General features: G+C 36.7%; 1 protein-coding gene across 1 annotated transcript in view; it reads left to right on the plus strand.

Annotated features, from left to right (window-relative positions):
- The first annotated feature begins 9,385 nt into the window (after nucleotides 1–9,385).
- Nucleotides 9,386–16,482, plus strand: part of Il1rapl1 (interleukin 1 receptor accessory protein like 1) — a 1,446,478-nt gene continuing 1,439,381 nt past the window's right edge. The window contains exon 1 of the mRNA XM_008822725.3: nucleotides 9,386–10,312. The gene's annotated coding sequence lies outside the window, so the exon portion shown is untranslated. The remainder of the gene's footprint in view (nucleotides 10,313–16,482) is intronic.

Below are 16,482 nucleotides of genomic sequence, written 5' to 3' on the forward strand. Positions count from 1 at the left end.
ATGACAGAGTATGAATATTCAGAATACAGAAATAACTCTAAAAAAACCAAAGAATAAAGAAAACAAATACCCAATTAAAAGATGGGTTATGGATCTGAAGAGAGCATTCTTAAAAGAAAATATAAATATGACTAAGAAACAGCTTACAAAGTGTCCAACATCCTTAGTAATCAGGGAAACGCAAATGAAAAGCACTTTATGATTTCATCTTACCTCAGTCAGACTGCCTAAGATCAAGAGAACAAATGATACCAAATGCTGAGGAGGATGTGGGGAAAGGGGAACACTCATTCACTGGTGGTAGGATTGTGAACTCATGGAAAGCAGTGTGGAGAATTCTTAAAAACAGAAAAAAGAATCTACTATATAATCCAGTTATATTTTGGCATATACCGAAAGGACTCATCCTACCGCAGAGATACTTGTACATCTATATTTTTTGCTGCTCTTTTCACAATAGTTAACAGATGGAAGCAACATAAGTGTCCCTCAACTGACAAGCAGATAATGAAAATGTGGTTCATTTATACAATGGCATTCTACTCAATGGTAAAGAAAGATGAAAACATGAAATTTTCGGGTAAATGGATGATATTAGAAACTGGTATACTAAGTGAAATAACACAGACTCAGAAAAACAAATGAGTATATATCCTGATGTAACTGAAGGAGCCAGGGAAATGGAAGAAACCATGGAGATAGAGGGAAAGGAGGCTGAAAGAGATGGATAGTAAGAGACAGATGTTACCAAGGGTGAAATGAGTTAAATGCAGATATTTAAGTGGGAAGAGAGGAGTGAGGGTTATACAAGGAACCATTGTGGTAAAGGGAAAGGAGGAGCTCAAGAGAGGGGGTATCATACCAGACAGGTATTATCAAGGGGGGAATAGGGAAATGGGGGTACTTCAACTGGGGAGGTAGAAGGGAGCGTTAGTCAGGGAGAGAGAGAGAGAGAGAGAGAGAGAGAGAGAGAGAGAGAGAGAAGATAAATAACTCTTAGCTGATGTGAGAAAAACAGATGGAAATGCATTAGCTCAAAAGCCTACTGAAGAATACTCATACAATATCTGTGAGTGCACGTGTAGCTGAAGACTGTATAACTAGTAGCACAGTCCTAGACTGGAGAAAACTTCTGCCTAGCTGCTGTTGGTCAGGGTCATCCAAGGTACTCCCCAAATTACACAACCTATTGCTACAGCCACTGATTGATTCCCAAAACTTCATCAACTTTATTGCTGAAGACAGGGCATAATTTGGACACAGGATTTGGATCAATAAAACTGGAACTGACCTGGAAGCATTCTTCTTGAAAACTAGCTCTCATAGTTTTGAAGGACACTATGCAAGTTGCTAAGGAGAAAATCAGTCAGTGGTTGAACCCTAGGCTTTAAAGCCTAATAACCAATTTCTTACTCTATCTTAAAATATCGATCCTCATAGTTACAGAGAAGCATGCCAGTCACCACTCATCAAGGAAGCTTTTTTGTAACACAGACTACTCCAGAGTTCCCAACTGATCACACACAGAGAATGAGTGTCTGTGAGATGTCCAATCCTAAGTGACACATCTACAATGGAACCTCTACATCTAAGGCTCACAGAACTTAATGATTATTTTAACCATGTATTATTGATATGATAACTACACCCATTTTTTCTGATGTGAAATTTCTTTTCTATTACATTTGTTTATCGGGGTATGTGAGCCATGGTGAATGTGTGGTAATCAGAGAACAACTTGTAGGAATTAACTTGTCTCTTTCTGCCATCTGAGTTCCTAAGATCAGGCTTGATGGCAGGAACCTTCACGTGTTGAATCATCTCACCAGCTCTAAAAATTTCTTTTTATTAATTAAGACATATTACTGATATATTAAATGTGCACAGAACTACACATATTGTAAGTTCATAGAATTTAATGAATTTCAAATCATTAAGATACCCAGGGTTGCAAATACCTTGGTCAGAAAACCTCCGAACATTCGTTGTCCCTGATGACCCTATTATGATTATTTCTAGTCAGCATTTCCACAAAGTAGAATTATTAACTATCCTTTCTTTTACAGTATAGATTAGATTAGTTTTGCCATTTATATAAATGCAGTTATAGCAAATGTTCTTCTCTGTGTCTGGCTTAATTTCCTAACCACTCTGTTTGTGGGAATCAATAATGTAAGTGACTACAGATTGTTTTCATTTTCATGGTAGCCCACAGTACTGATATATACCATAACTGATTCATCTAGTCCACTTATTTTGGTAGTTTCCAACTTTGGATTTGTTGAATAATTTGCTCTCAATTTTCTTATACAAGTTTTTCGTTAATATATACATGTGTTTGCATTCTGAAGAATTGTTGACATACAGTTTATGAATGTTTAGATTTTATATGCTCTACTGAAAAGTCTCACAGTGATGCTAAGGTAATTTTTACTTCCCAAGTGAGTGCATGTGAGACAGAGTTGCTCTAAATTTTCAGTCACAATTTTAGATTTAGACTTAAATATCCTGGAAATTGTTATTATGTCACATTGTGCTTTAAATTTTCATTACCTTCATGTATAATGAAGTCATTTACCTATTCATGTGTTCATTATCATGTGGTTATCTTCTCTTTTGCTGTATGTAGACTTTTTCCTTTGTAAATATGCATTTCAGTTATGTTCATTATTGTTATCATTATTGTTATATTAATCATTATGGTTAGCTGGTTACACAATACAGATACACCTACTTGACTTGGGCTTAATGCAGAAAGTTGGACTTGTTCAGAGACCATCTAATAACAATAGCTGTAAGTTGTAACCACACAAAGTACTAACCAAAACTACCAATTTCTTAAGTAAGCCCTGTCTTACTTCAATCTCTGATCTTCAAATCTTTAGTTCAGTACAACAAAATAAGAAGACAAAATGATAATCATCACTGACTCCATATAACAGTCACTAACAGATAAAGAAAAGAAACAAAAACAAAATTTAAAATCTACCAACAAACATAACATGCTTTACTGAAATACAGGCCATGCTGTAGGTACTCTGATGGCTACACATAATACACCATTCCCCTAAAAAGGGTAACGTATTAATTTCAGTTTATACAGGAAGACATTGAAGCTCAGAGAAGGGAAGACATTTTCTCAAGGCTATAAACCAGATCTTATTACATCTGGTATCTCCATTATGTTCCAAACTTATCTCTGAAAAGAAAAGCTGACAGGCAATATGGCTGAGTCATGCCAAGAGGGAACTCTTACCAGGTCGTAGCTGTGTAAGCTTAAATAACTATGTCATTTGGTCGAGTGACACTCAATTTCCTCTGTCTAAAAAAAAAAAAAAAAATAGATTACTTAAGGTTGTCTCTAGAGCCCCCTTCAAAATTGATTCTATGATTTTAAACACTTTTGAGCTCTACTACCAGAACCAATGCTATTCCCTTCTAGGTACAAGAAAATTGGAAATTTCAGTAACATACTTAGATATTAATCTTGATTCCTGGTCTTCACTCATTTTCTGATATTTATTTTGCTCACACTTCAAGGTCACTGTACTAACAGCTTTTCTGTCTAGCCTTCCCTGATTTTCTTAGGCTACACCAATGTCTCTTACAATACTTAGCACATTGCATCTCACATGTATTGGATATATGGCTCTCTAAAGTTAGATGTGAGCTCATTGAGGAATGTGCCTTACCCTTCCCTTGAGCTCTAACATCCATTAATGTATTGCACATAGTATGTAATTGATAAATGATTGGCAAACAGGTAAAAGAACGAATTTACTATCATAAAGTATTATTATCTCTATTACTATCTCTAGCAATAAAAGTTGAATATTTGAAAGCTAAAGATAGAACCTCGATGATCATTGCCTGAGATTCTCTGTCTTAGGATCCCTGAATCAAGGAAGCGCATGACTTCAAGCAGAGTCAGCCTCATCTTGATCTCATTGGGGAACTTAAAGCACGAATTGCATCATTTTATTGTCATTGTTGTTGTGTTAGTTATAGTACACAGAGCCGACATTTCTATCTGAACACCAGCTAGACAGTGACCCAGGTACAGGTGTTAAAGGAGACACAGGTGCTGGCATTTGGAAACCAATTTGAGAGAAGAGGCTGGTAGTCATGACCACACCAGTCTAGAAAGACTGAGTGAGCATGGGCTGAACTTTTACAGTGCCTGTCTCACCTTCTTTGCCTGTTCTATTTTCATTTGAAAAAAATATTAATCATCTAGTTAATTTAGGAGACACTGAAATTTGATTCCATATTTTCAGCTCTGAAACACTAGTTCACATTGTTCCTTTCCTTCACGAAACTGCTTTATATGCCTTAATTACTATGAAGTTCCCTGAATCATTTCAGAAGCGAGCTTCCATATATTTACAGCAGTATTATTTAATTTCCCAGACCCAGCAGAAGATGAATTCCACCTGACCACCTCCCAAATCATTCAGCATAAAAAGTATCATTGACATTTTTATCATAATACCTCAAGTCATTTTCTGTGTATTAATTCTAGTGTAGGAGGTATTGCCATAGGTCATGTGCCCTGGATACCATGAAGTGAGATATAAATAAATGCAAAAAAAATAGCAAGTATTCTATTTCAATAGAACTGTTTGCAGAGATCAGTAATCCACGAGGAAATAGAGCTTTTAATTCTAAAGTTCCAGTCAAATTTCAATAGTGTATAAGCTTTATGAAAACAGGGAACCTGACTAGATAAATATACCCCAAAAGATACTTTTACTACCTCAAGCCATGGTTGACACATAGTGGGTTTTTGGTATGCATTTCCAGAATCAATTATGATTTTAGTGTTTTACCCACCTGAAAGTCTGTTCTGTGGTTTTATTTAAACTGGTTGCCAGCATGGAATGACTTCTGCATTCTCTCCTGGAAGTGGGTGAATTTCCATGGTGAGCAATTCCTCTATATACAGTTTGCAAATCATTTTGGGAACCTTCCAAATGAAAGGCACTGTATAAATATACCCTCCCACCAGCAGCCAGCCGGCTTTCCACCGGGGATGCATTTGCATCACTTATGTACATAGTGTTTCATTTGGGGCATTGCTTTTATTTTTATGACCATAAAAGAAATATTCACAGTATGAACAATAATGTAAACTGCATTCAAGAAGATATATATTTGTATATTTTTATGATTCAAAACAGAAATCTGAAAGAAAAGCAGGCATGGCATTTTTCTTTCCTGTTGCTGTTTGCTTTTCATAGCATTCTTTATTATTTCTGAACTTTATGGTGGAATTTTGCTGAAATGCTGAAGTCTTTGTCTGTACCTCATTTAAGACTACGTGGTGGTGGGTTCAAATGAATGTTGCTGGCAAAAGACTTGAAAATGAAGGGCACTTGATTTTACATTTATTCATGTCTGTAATAATAGTTTACTTTACCGTGCTTTTTTGTGCGTGGAGGCCTCTTCAAGAATAAAAAGAGAAAAGGATGAAACCTCAGGTGTAAAGTACCTTCTAAGTAACTTAGCATGATAATGGTGACTTTCCCAGATGGGAGAGACTTTGAAGACATGTATTTTAGTCTTCCTAACAGCATTACTGGGGAATTAGATTTTGAATTCATATCATACAGAAAAAGCTTACTGAGATTTGGAAATAAATTGCCAAAGTTAAATAAAAATCTCTGCAAATTGAGTATTTGTTTACATAGAATTACCTACATACAAAAATGAATTGAATTATAACTTAATTTATACATCACCATAATTAATTAAATTGAAACTGAGTGAAATAACCCACTCCAAACATACTTCTAGGCTTGAGGAGCTACTCTGAACATTCAGAGTAATTTTGTATAATAAAAAAAACCAAAAAAGTAGGCTAAATAAAACTCTTCCACTGAGGAATGATGGGAAGCTCGGGAAATTACACTTCAGCGACTAATAGTTAAGGTAGAATCAATAAGAATTTGAGTTTTTTTCCTCTGCTCACAGTTCTCTTCCATAGACACTAAGCTTTGTGTTTCTTCATTTATTACCATTACAAAACTGAATGTGATTTTTTTTAAAGCACAGCTATAATATAGTAGTATTAGGAAGCAGCTCACTCAGTTTATTTTATAACATACAAAGTAGATTTTACTGTATTCGCCTCAGCCACAATACTAATAATTCTAGTAATACCAAACTTTTTATTAATCTTATATAAAATATCTTTACGCTCTTCTTTATTATTGGAAGAATAGAACAGTAGTTTCTTCGACCAAGTACTACAAGCCTGGATTGATCTGCAGCCAGTTTTTACTACAAACCCCATAATGCTTTGCATTATAGACTACAATCCCCATACTGCAGCACCAAACTTACTGTTAACTATCCTGTTACTGGCAAAGAAAAGAACATTTGAGAACCATGTAAGACGCGAGGATCCCACTTGAAGAGACAGTTCATTTTATCCGTGTTTCAAGATTAACTTGCCACTTCGTTTGCTAAAATAAAATCACCCTGTGGTTATGCACGGTGTTACCTCATTCTGATTATAATGGGATGTGTTCTCAAACAATGTGTCAAGGTATATGCTCCTCATGTCAAAACACCTTTGAGATGAACTATCTTAATATATTACCAAGGCTAGCTTTGAACTTAGTGTATAGCCCAGGCTATTTAGGAATTTTTATCCTCCTGCCTCAGCCTCCTGAGTGCTGAAGTTTCAGGCATGTGCCACCACCTCTGACTCAAATCCTTCTTTACAACACCCATCATAGGTCCAGCAGCTTTTAAATCTCCATGTGCAGAGAGGTCAGCTTTTTCCAGATTTTAAAATAAAATCACAATACATTGTTTAATGCTTCAAACATCTGCAAATTCAGTGAAGTAATTAAATTTCTTAATTAGATACACCTTGCAGCTGCTGTTAGACTTAATTGGCAATAATGCAGCTACATTTTGTTCTGACACATATCTTCAGAAGAGCTAGAAAGAGAAATGAAGGGAGGCAAGAGGAAAATGTTCCCACACAGTTCAAGACAGTTCGCACAAAGAGGATCCCATGGCAACAAACAGTGAGGCCCACAGTTGGCTCTGTAGGATCCAGGAATAGACAATGCTTCACCTCGAATTCAAACAAACATTTCCCTTCCTGGATTCGAAGAGGAAGCTTTTGAAATCATCCCTTTCGGAAGGATCGAAACAGTCCAGTGTTCACCTGTGTCTGTAAGGCGCTTCCAGGTGTTTTCTGCAACCCTTGCCAAGGTAATAATTTCAACTCCTGCTTTGTGTAGGAAACAAAGTGATTTGCAGAAAGGTTTGAAACAATAGGATGTGTATGTTCTCTCATACTGAGCTGGATCATACCTTGGCAACTTTACAGACAAAGAAACTGATATCAAGAAAAATTAGTGATTCAGGGCATAGTTATACCTAGTCAGGAATAGAAAGTCAGCTCAGATCTGAGCCAATAATCCAGGACGTTTACTTCTAAACTTTGAAACAACTACATTTGCTAATTTTACCTTCAACAGTCTGCTCCAGGTCTTGAGGTCTAGTTTTCAGTAAGTGGGTCAGCAAAAGGACTGTGCTACAAAGTGTAGCAAATACGGATCACTCCCTAAGAGAGAGGGGCAGAATATATTTCCCTGGTCACATCTGATCTTTAGATTATTCTGAATTGCAGAATGTGTGAAGAAGAAATGGGGGAAAACAGAGTCATATGTACAACCAGAGGTTAACCTGGGTGAGTTCACTTCAGAGAAATCATATATCTCTTGACTATGCCTTCAAACTTTAGCACACCTTCCTTGCCTTGGTTTAGATGTTCAATTTAAAGGTCATGCCATCAAAATACAGATTTATCTCCCGTTTTAGTCTCCTGGCCCCCAATCATCCTCACCTGTGCCATGACTTAGCTTCGCTTCCATTAATTTCCCTGGCATTTTATCTAATTTTTGAAAGTGTTTCATTTACCTCCGATTTGTGCTTTGTTCCCTAGATAAAATGAAGGTAAAGTTCTTAAGATACAAGGTTGCTTTGCCTATTTATTCTTTTATCTTCTGTTTAACCTGATAAGGTTTCCAGCTTAAAAGCTAGAGGAAAACACTGGAGAGTGGGTTAAGGTTTTCATAGTTGGCACTGCAAGTAGTGTATGGAAAACACTGAAGTGTGAGGAAGAGAGGATGGGGTGGTGACAGAAAACCTTTCATCTGTCCATCCTGCCCTGTTTGCTCCACTGTCATAACCCAACACTGTGGTAGCAGTGTAAATACTTACAGTTTCCTAGGGTCTTACATTCTAAGTGTGCTAAGTAGTTCTACACCATCATTCTAGTCCATGGACCAGCTTTCTAGAGACTCTCAGGCTTCACTCTAGATCTATGGAATCACAATCTGCATACATTAACGTTTGAGAAGCAGAACTGTGTGTATTTTACCGTTCCAAGGTAAAAGGGCAAGGAACTTTAAAGTGAGCAATAATCCTAATTTATCTCTTTCTCATCATAAATCCATTTCAGAAAACCTCAGTTAACTCATGATGAATGGAAATATTTTCTGTTTAGGGATAGGATTTTCTTCATTTCCTTCCTTTCAGCCTCTCTTCATTCTCTTCTAGTCCTCTCTCCCCAGTCTTCTTTCCCCACCCTCTCCCCCTCCTCTCTCCTTCTGTTAGCAGGGATCCCACCACCTCCATTCTTTTCAAAAACCCCACAGTGTCTGGGAAGATTTTGCTCCTCCCCAAATTGAGGGAGCTCCTGCTGGGAGGGTAACTGCCTGAAGTGCTCCCAGTTAACATACCAATAGAGACAGAAGCAGTTTGCAAAACTGCTCTTAAAAAAGACTGCCACCTTGCAACTTGAGACTTGGAGAGTGTTCCCATGCCTCTCCCTTTTGAAATGTCTAAATGAGATCTAGATGGAAAAAGAGGGAAAGAGGGAGAAAGGAAAGGAGGGAGAGACAGAAAGGGAGAAAGGGAGCGAGGGAGCGAGAGAGGGAGGGAGGGAGGAGGGAGGAGAGGGAGGGAGGGAGAGAGAGAGAGAGAGAGAGAGAGAGAGAGAGAGATCTGTTTCAAAGAGAAGAGATGAAAAGGAGGTTATGAGTGTGTCAGGCTCGGCATTGCTCTCTGTACCTTTCTGCTGCCTAGAGAAATGTAACCATAACTCTGAGGTGGATAACGCAAGCCTGGGTAAGCATCCAATTAGCAAGGCCTCTTTTGACTGGAAGGACAGATTCCCGTTATTCCTCTCAGGGTCTTTTCCAAAAGATTCCCAGGCTACCATCCTTCCTCTTCGGGTCTTCTGAAAACTAAAACTCGCAAAGCGGTGGCTGTCTGTGGATTGGCTAGTTCTAAAATATCCATTGGGTGGCAGTAATACTATCCTCTTTATGACTTGCAGCAAACCAGAGAATGCATTCAATCAAATGAACCGATCTTGTAGAAACACTGGAATCATTTATGCATTGCAGTTTCTCTTTCTTGTTTTCACTCCTTCTTCCCTGGGATATTTTGAGTGGATTCTGGCTATTAATCAAGATCTGGTGCTATTCTTGGTTTGCTTGTCGGTTTCGCTCGGGATTAGCATCATTCAAGATAAACGCAAAGCCGCTTCCACCCCAACCCACTCTTTTGAAAAATCATTTTTGGGGTCTGCTGAAGAGAGCTAGGACCCAGGAGACACCTTCCAAAACAGCAGGGGTTGTGTGCTTTCACATAGCAGTACTGTACAAGGAAAACCCCGTCGGATCTGTTATTGCGGGATACTTGTGAAATATACATAGGATTCTTTCTTATGGCTGCATCCCGGATCTGGAAATTTTACTTGGGGACTAGGAAGATTTGAAAGGCTACATGTATCCTGAAGATTTTCAAGCAAGACTCCGATTCCTGTCATAGAGCTAACAGACTTCCTCACTTATCGTCCGTTTCCTTCCTTCTTAAAAAAAAAAAAAAAAAAGCAAACAAATTAAAAAAAATTTTTTTCTCCCTTTTTTTCTGATCTCTCCTCCCTCAGCATCTCCTTTTCTATCTGCCGCTTCTTTTTTTCATCCTAGTCTTTTTTTTTTTTTCCCTGCTCTGCACCTGGATTGTATCTTCACCAAACAATCGGGCACTTTGAGAACTAACTGGAGACAGTCTTGTAGGGAAGATCTGTATGGAATTATCAGCTTTTATGGTGAACTTGGCATTTGTGAATGGGTACCTTGTTCACGATATTAATTGCTAGCAAAAACAAGAAAAAGAACACAGGAGTAAAACGTGGATTTTTCTGAATACGCATTGTGATGACCAGCAATTACCTTACTGACTGATATCCAGAGGAGAATAATTTGGAAGACTGTTGTGGGTAAGGTCATTTTTATATGCAGACCGATCAGTAGCGTGAGCAAACTTGGGCGTTTGTAATGAGAGTGGGTGACTTGGATGATTGCTGCATCGCATTGATGGCTGTGATGTGGCCGTTATTGGCACTGAATGGAATAACTGCAGTTGGGTGTGTTGGTGTGTGTGCGTGTGCGTGTGTGTATGTGTGCCTGCATTCCGAGTATGACTGAAAATAAATCAAAGCATCACTCTCCCCTTTATTATTTTGATATGGAAGAGTATCTTGGATTAATTCTGGATAGACACTCTTTGTTTGGATGCAATATTTGTGGCTCCTGCGTTCTGAAGGGATAGTAGCGGTAAACGGAGCACTTACTGAAGAGCCCCATTTAAAATGAAATGAGCTACTCTTTATTCTTAAAAATAAATATGTTTTCAACTCAGTGCAGCATTCTGCTGCAATTCCCAGCCGCAATGGGACTAAGGATATCCCACTTGTCAAGTTCCTAAACTTTAAGGTGATAATCATTGTTAATTGCTCTCTAGATTATGGTTATTGGAGATTATTAAGTGCCCTGGACTACTTTTCTATGTATTGGATTATCACCTAGAGTGAAAAAGAAAAGGAAACACTGAAAATGATGAGTAAAATAAAGAATAGAGAAATTTTATCTTAAGCATCATCAGAGTGCTTTCTTTCTTAAGTTCAATTGCTCAATAAAATAATTATTTAACCAATACCCTAAAAAGCTGGTGCTAGGACCCACGTGCAGGGAAGTCGAAGGTCTGGAAGTGGTGATGATTCTTTTATTCCAATGCAGCCAGCTTGGGAAATGCAGGCAATTACGCACCTCTCTTAACCTTAAGTTGAAGATGTGTCCTATCTGTTATTTGACCATTTTGGTAAAAAGTTAGTGACTCCAGCACTAAGGATTCTTAAGCATATTCTGCCTGGGAAATGGGATAAAAAAATCGATATTGATGACGTGGTTCAGTGCACTGTACTGCAATGCTAAAGTCCCATATTCAGTACCTATGATGAGAGAATGGAGCATTTGCATGTGTTCTAAATCTCACCTGGTAGATTGATCTGAAGGGGAGGGGAGAAGATATGTGGATATGTAGGAAAATGGATGGAAGTCGTGCATAATCGGTGATTATGTAACTTCATTACATCAGTGAGCTTCAGTCAACGATAGTGAGATGGAATGATTGTATAGAGAGAGCCTCCATCACCCTGTTAACTTTTGAAGGCTTGTAACAGCTAACCAAACAGGAGAGCAGGCAGAGATTAGCTCCAAGGGTCCTGTAAACCTTGATCTCTGCGGTGAATTTAACATGAGTTTTCTCACAGCGAGTTTCTGAGGGATAGAAGATCATGTAGGCTTTAGGGCTGGACGAGGGCAATTTTAGCCACACCCGTGGAGACTCAAAATGTGCCTGGGATATTTCACAAGTGCCCCATTGAGGATTTGGGGCTGCTGATTCCAGCCAAGGTCATAGTTCTTTTCCCTATGGTTGAAATATGTGACCTCCACTGAGTGGAAAGTTAAATCCAGTGAAATGACTGAGACACTGAAAGAATGACTATTTAGTGTCCTCTCTTGCATTTCTCTTGGTAGAGCTTGATGCAGATTTCAGTCTCATAAAAAATGATGAGTGCCTCCACGGTGTGTCAGAAATGAGTGCTTCTTACCTTTATCTTTGCCATGACAACCTCTTTCTGGGCCATTTTAACCCTCAGGGAAGAGAGAAATAAAAATCTTTAAGGGTAACAACGTACTGTTATATTTACAACAACCACCACCACAGCAGTGGTTTCGAATTCATTATTAACACAAATCCTAGAAATAAGGAGCAATTTATTTTGAAGTTTTACTTAATGAATGCCTTAAAAGACATGTTGCAGTCGCTGGAGACTTCCAGCATGAGATGAGATGAATGCGCTGTGCTCACTGTACAGGGGAGGGAATACTGCAGAATAAAATGCCATTTCCCTCTTGCTTTATTTGGAGATGTGTGTTTTTGAAGCAGATGCACATCAGCTACTTTTTTAGGATTCCCCCCCTCAAATCATATATTCACACAAAAATGGAACCTGCTGACATTCTAACCCCGGCCGTTTGAGTCTCATCTGGTTGTGCTATTTCCCATTTTTATTTGCGTTTATTTTACAAAGAGGTAAAAGACTTTTCTGTCAGGTGGTTGAGATGATTCTTTCTGCTTTTGTTCGATTTCTCATATTTCATTTGCACCAAGTCCTGTGGAGTCAGGTGTAGAATCTGGAGACTCACTAAGTAACTTTGAAAAGATTTGCTCACCTCAAATCAGGATGGTTGACTGTGGAATGAAATTCTGAGGTCTGCTATTTGATGTGACTTCCTTATTTCTACAGGACATGCCCAAACATTGATATATTGTGCTAGTGGATTTGGAGGTTTGGTGCTCATATTGTGTAGGAAATTGAATGTGAAGTTAACTCCTGATTCCTTCCTTCAGGGGTCAGGGTAACATAACACTACGGCTGCTTCCAGGATGTTAGTCTCTAACTATGTGCAGAAATACACTCTGCAATGATTTTTTTTTCCTATATCCTTTATTTTCTTATTGTGCAAATGACTTCCTCAGTTATTTTTCCACTTAAGCTCCACATATGTTACCAAATAGGGTATCTACTGGAGGTTTTGTGATCTTAATAGAGGATGGAAATGACAATAAAAAGGCAAAAAGTCTGTTGAAATAGACAGTGTAAAACAAATACATATATGTAATTGCTATCCATTTGCTAAAGACTTCATATACTCACATTAGGATAAGTTCTTTCAGTCATTTTAATGACTACTTATAACCTGTTACTTACTTTAGGAAGAAGATTATATAATGAAGGCACTTTATGATATTTATCTTAAGTAGCATACAAATCCATAATACAAAGCTTTGCTTAATAGGAAAACACTTAAATAAGAAGATAGTGAGTAGCATAAAATATAATATGTATTCTTATTCATTATTGCTGTTTTATAGCCCAAGTTACACACTTACTTATAAAATATTTGGGAGAAGGAAATACCATTTATGATATGAATATGGAAGCTATTGATTTTGTTTCCTAATTAGTTACTTCATTAAGATGGGGAAATTTATCAAATAGATTATCACAATATTCCTTTAAGTAGATACAATTTTAAGTGAAAATTTTATGGCAGTGTATATGAATAAATCAATATTATTTTTAAAAACACTAATATATAAAGCAGTAAAGCATTTTTGAGAACAACTGAACTTTGAAGATTAAGGTTTTCATTTTGGAATCTTTTAGTCTGCCATAATTTGAAATGTTTGGTGTATACTTTTTCTCACAATGGATATAATCTTCACATTTGAGAAATCTCAGGTCTTCATAAACAAGACTATTCTGCAGTTTGTAGTAGCCAGAGAAGTGTTGATTAGTAAGATTTAGAAGTAGTTAGTTTTCTGGTAATGCTTGAGTTCTAAAGCATAATTAGAGTGGCACCATTTGGGCAGCTATAGATAAAGTTTTGTCAGCATTTTTGTTATTAAATTCCAATTCTATTTCCATTAGTCATATCAGGAATCTCAAACAGGAAGGAATCCAGCTTTCTCAGACATTAAGGCACTGTAGGATTCTGGGCTGACTTAGATTCCCTGATTATACTTCAGGCTCTGTTAGGACACTTGTGACCTTTAACTCTGCATTTGACCTGTCAGAGTTCCAGAGAGCCATTCAAAATATAATTGTTACATGCTAACCTGAAGAAAGGGGACAGTGTGCTTGTCAGCATGCTATGCATTGGAAACATATGAACTTATTGTGAATGAATCCCTTAAGTCATGAATTTTACAGAGTATTTTCTTAGGTCCTAATTGTAAATCTTTATAGATTATATCTAATATCCATTACAGCTAACTGGGTAGGTAATATTCGGAGATTACACCACATAGATGTATTAAAAGCGTCAGTTACTAGATTTCACTCACCACTGTTTTTTTTTTTTCAGGAGTACGCATATGGGAATATAGTTGTCTTAGGTAAATTAAAAAAAATAGTTGCTTTTGAATAGCATTTAAAAAATGGCAACTACGGATTTTGTTTGAATGCTTTAAAAAAAATAGTTTTTGTTTTCCATTAATGCCTCTTTAGTCTTTAGGACTTTCTCCTTATTGTAAGAGGAATACACAAATAAATGTTCACAAACAAATGTATTACCACATGGATTGATTCAAATGACCAGAAAGCTGCTCTCAAGTGTCACTTTATTTACCAAAGTACAATATGTTTGATTACCTGGAGTAACAGAGGATGAGAATATAAACACACCAGTACTGTTTGAAATTTTCTAGTTGCAATAATTACTAACGTTCTTTAGGGGGAGGCAATCCCCCGTGTGTCACTACCAGAGCTGCATTTCTTTAATGCTTGTATCTTAATATAAATGTATTCACATGCATGAGAAGGACATAGTTCCTCATCTGAGCTTGTATGTATGATTTAAGTGGATGGCTAAATAGGGTAAGAATTAAGGTTTCATATTTTGGTTACGATAGAACTGCAAACAGTAAAATGAACTCTGTAAAAAATAAATAAATGTACGTGAACTTCAAGAACTTTATTTCCCAGTCTCTTGCTTTGTATGTTAAAGATCCTAAATATTTCTTTATTTAGGATGATTTTGTCATATATATTTATCCCATTTTATTGATACCTATAAAGAGCAAATGCATCCTTGATAGACTAGACTATACAGTAAAATACATATTCATCGTATCTTCTGGAAATACTTTAGATTTCCTCTAGTAGATTTACAAAGGAATATCATAGGAATGTAAGTGGGCTTGCTTATTTGACAAATTCAGCTAATCAAAATATGCTTTTAATTTTCACCCAGAGAATGCTACCCCAGAGTGTCTTACACAGTGTATAGCATACCATTACAGGCCAACCGCATGGCTGAATGGACATGCCCCTTGCTGCTTACCCTGGCCATTGGCTCAAAATGAAAAATACTCTGTTGGCATGTTTTTTTGGTTCTGCTCTGCAGAAACAATATTCAAGTGCCAAAATCCTAAGATTCCTAAGGCTTTAGCTCTGGAAAAGGGATGACTGAGTGGCTTAGTATCACGTTCCAATTACATCATCTGAAATTGCCAAGCAGTGAACTGTGGATGAAGTAAAAGGAGAGAGCCAAGCATTTAGATATTTTCCTTCTAAAAATTTAATTTTTCTGTGTTCACTTTATAGCATTAAAGCTCATCATTTTCCATGACAATATATTCTGAGGGTTTCTTATAGTTGCTATACTTACGTACATAAAACAACAAATACCACTAGATGAATTTTTTATGGTATAGTAGCTACAGGTCTAAGAACACAAATTTGAGAGTAAAATTAGACTGTATTTTATAATACTAAGACAGGACATTGTGTGTGCAGTTGGGATTCACAGAAAAACTGAAATAGACTATAGATTTTGATTACATTCTGACTTTCACTCCTTCTATAAGAGCATGTATCTTATAGATTGCATGAATTATAATTATAATAAATCAGTGTATGAAAACTAAAAAAATTATAGAATTTTCCATAGATGTTTATCTTCTCATAATAATCTGATTAAGGTTAATTAATTGAAACATTTTTATTTTACCAATATTTATCACTATGTTAATACAATGATCATAATTTATTAGTATTCTCATAAATGAAAAGAAATATTAATTTAAAAAACGTTGGAAGTCTATTTAATCTTAGTTTTGCTTTCAGGATTGGGTGAATAAAATTCTTATTATAATAATAACAATAAAAATTCCTTTAAAATGAATTAGTATGTGTACATCTGCATACACAAGTATCTGTGAAATGCATTTTTTTATCTAAAAAGTTTACTGTAGAACATAATTTCTTGATTTGTTGGAGCAAGTAGCACTTGTGCCTTCACTAAATAAAAGGCCCATATATTCAGAGGCAAAATACTTAACATTGTAGCTGCATGTGAGTCATATTATCAAATATGGAAATTGATAAATAACTTCATGTTGTGGGTCTTGTATCCAAGGAATTAGATTTTTGGGCACCTGGACTTCGACTTGCATAATGTCCTAAGAACATATAAAGTTGTAACATTGGCAAATTACCATTCAAATTCATGAAAGTCGTTATCATAAATTCATTTG

Source organism: Nannospalax galili, unplaced genomic scaffold, assembly GCF_000622305.1.
Source record: "Nannospalax galili isolate Female #2095 unplaced genomic scaffold, S.galili_v1.0 scaffold7, whole genome shotgun sequence".
NCBI classification, from domain to species: Eukaryota; Metazoa; Chordata; class Mammalia; order Rodentia; family Spalacidae; genus Nannospalax; species Nannospalax galili.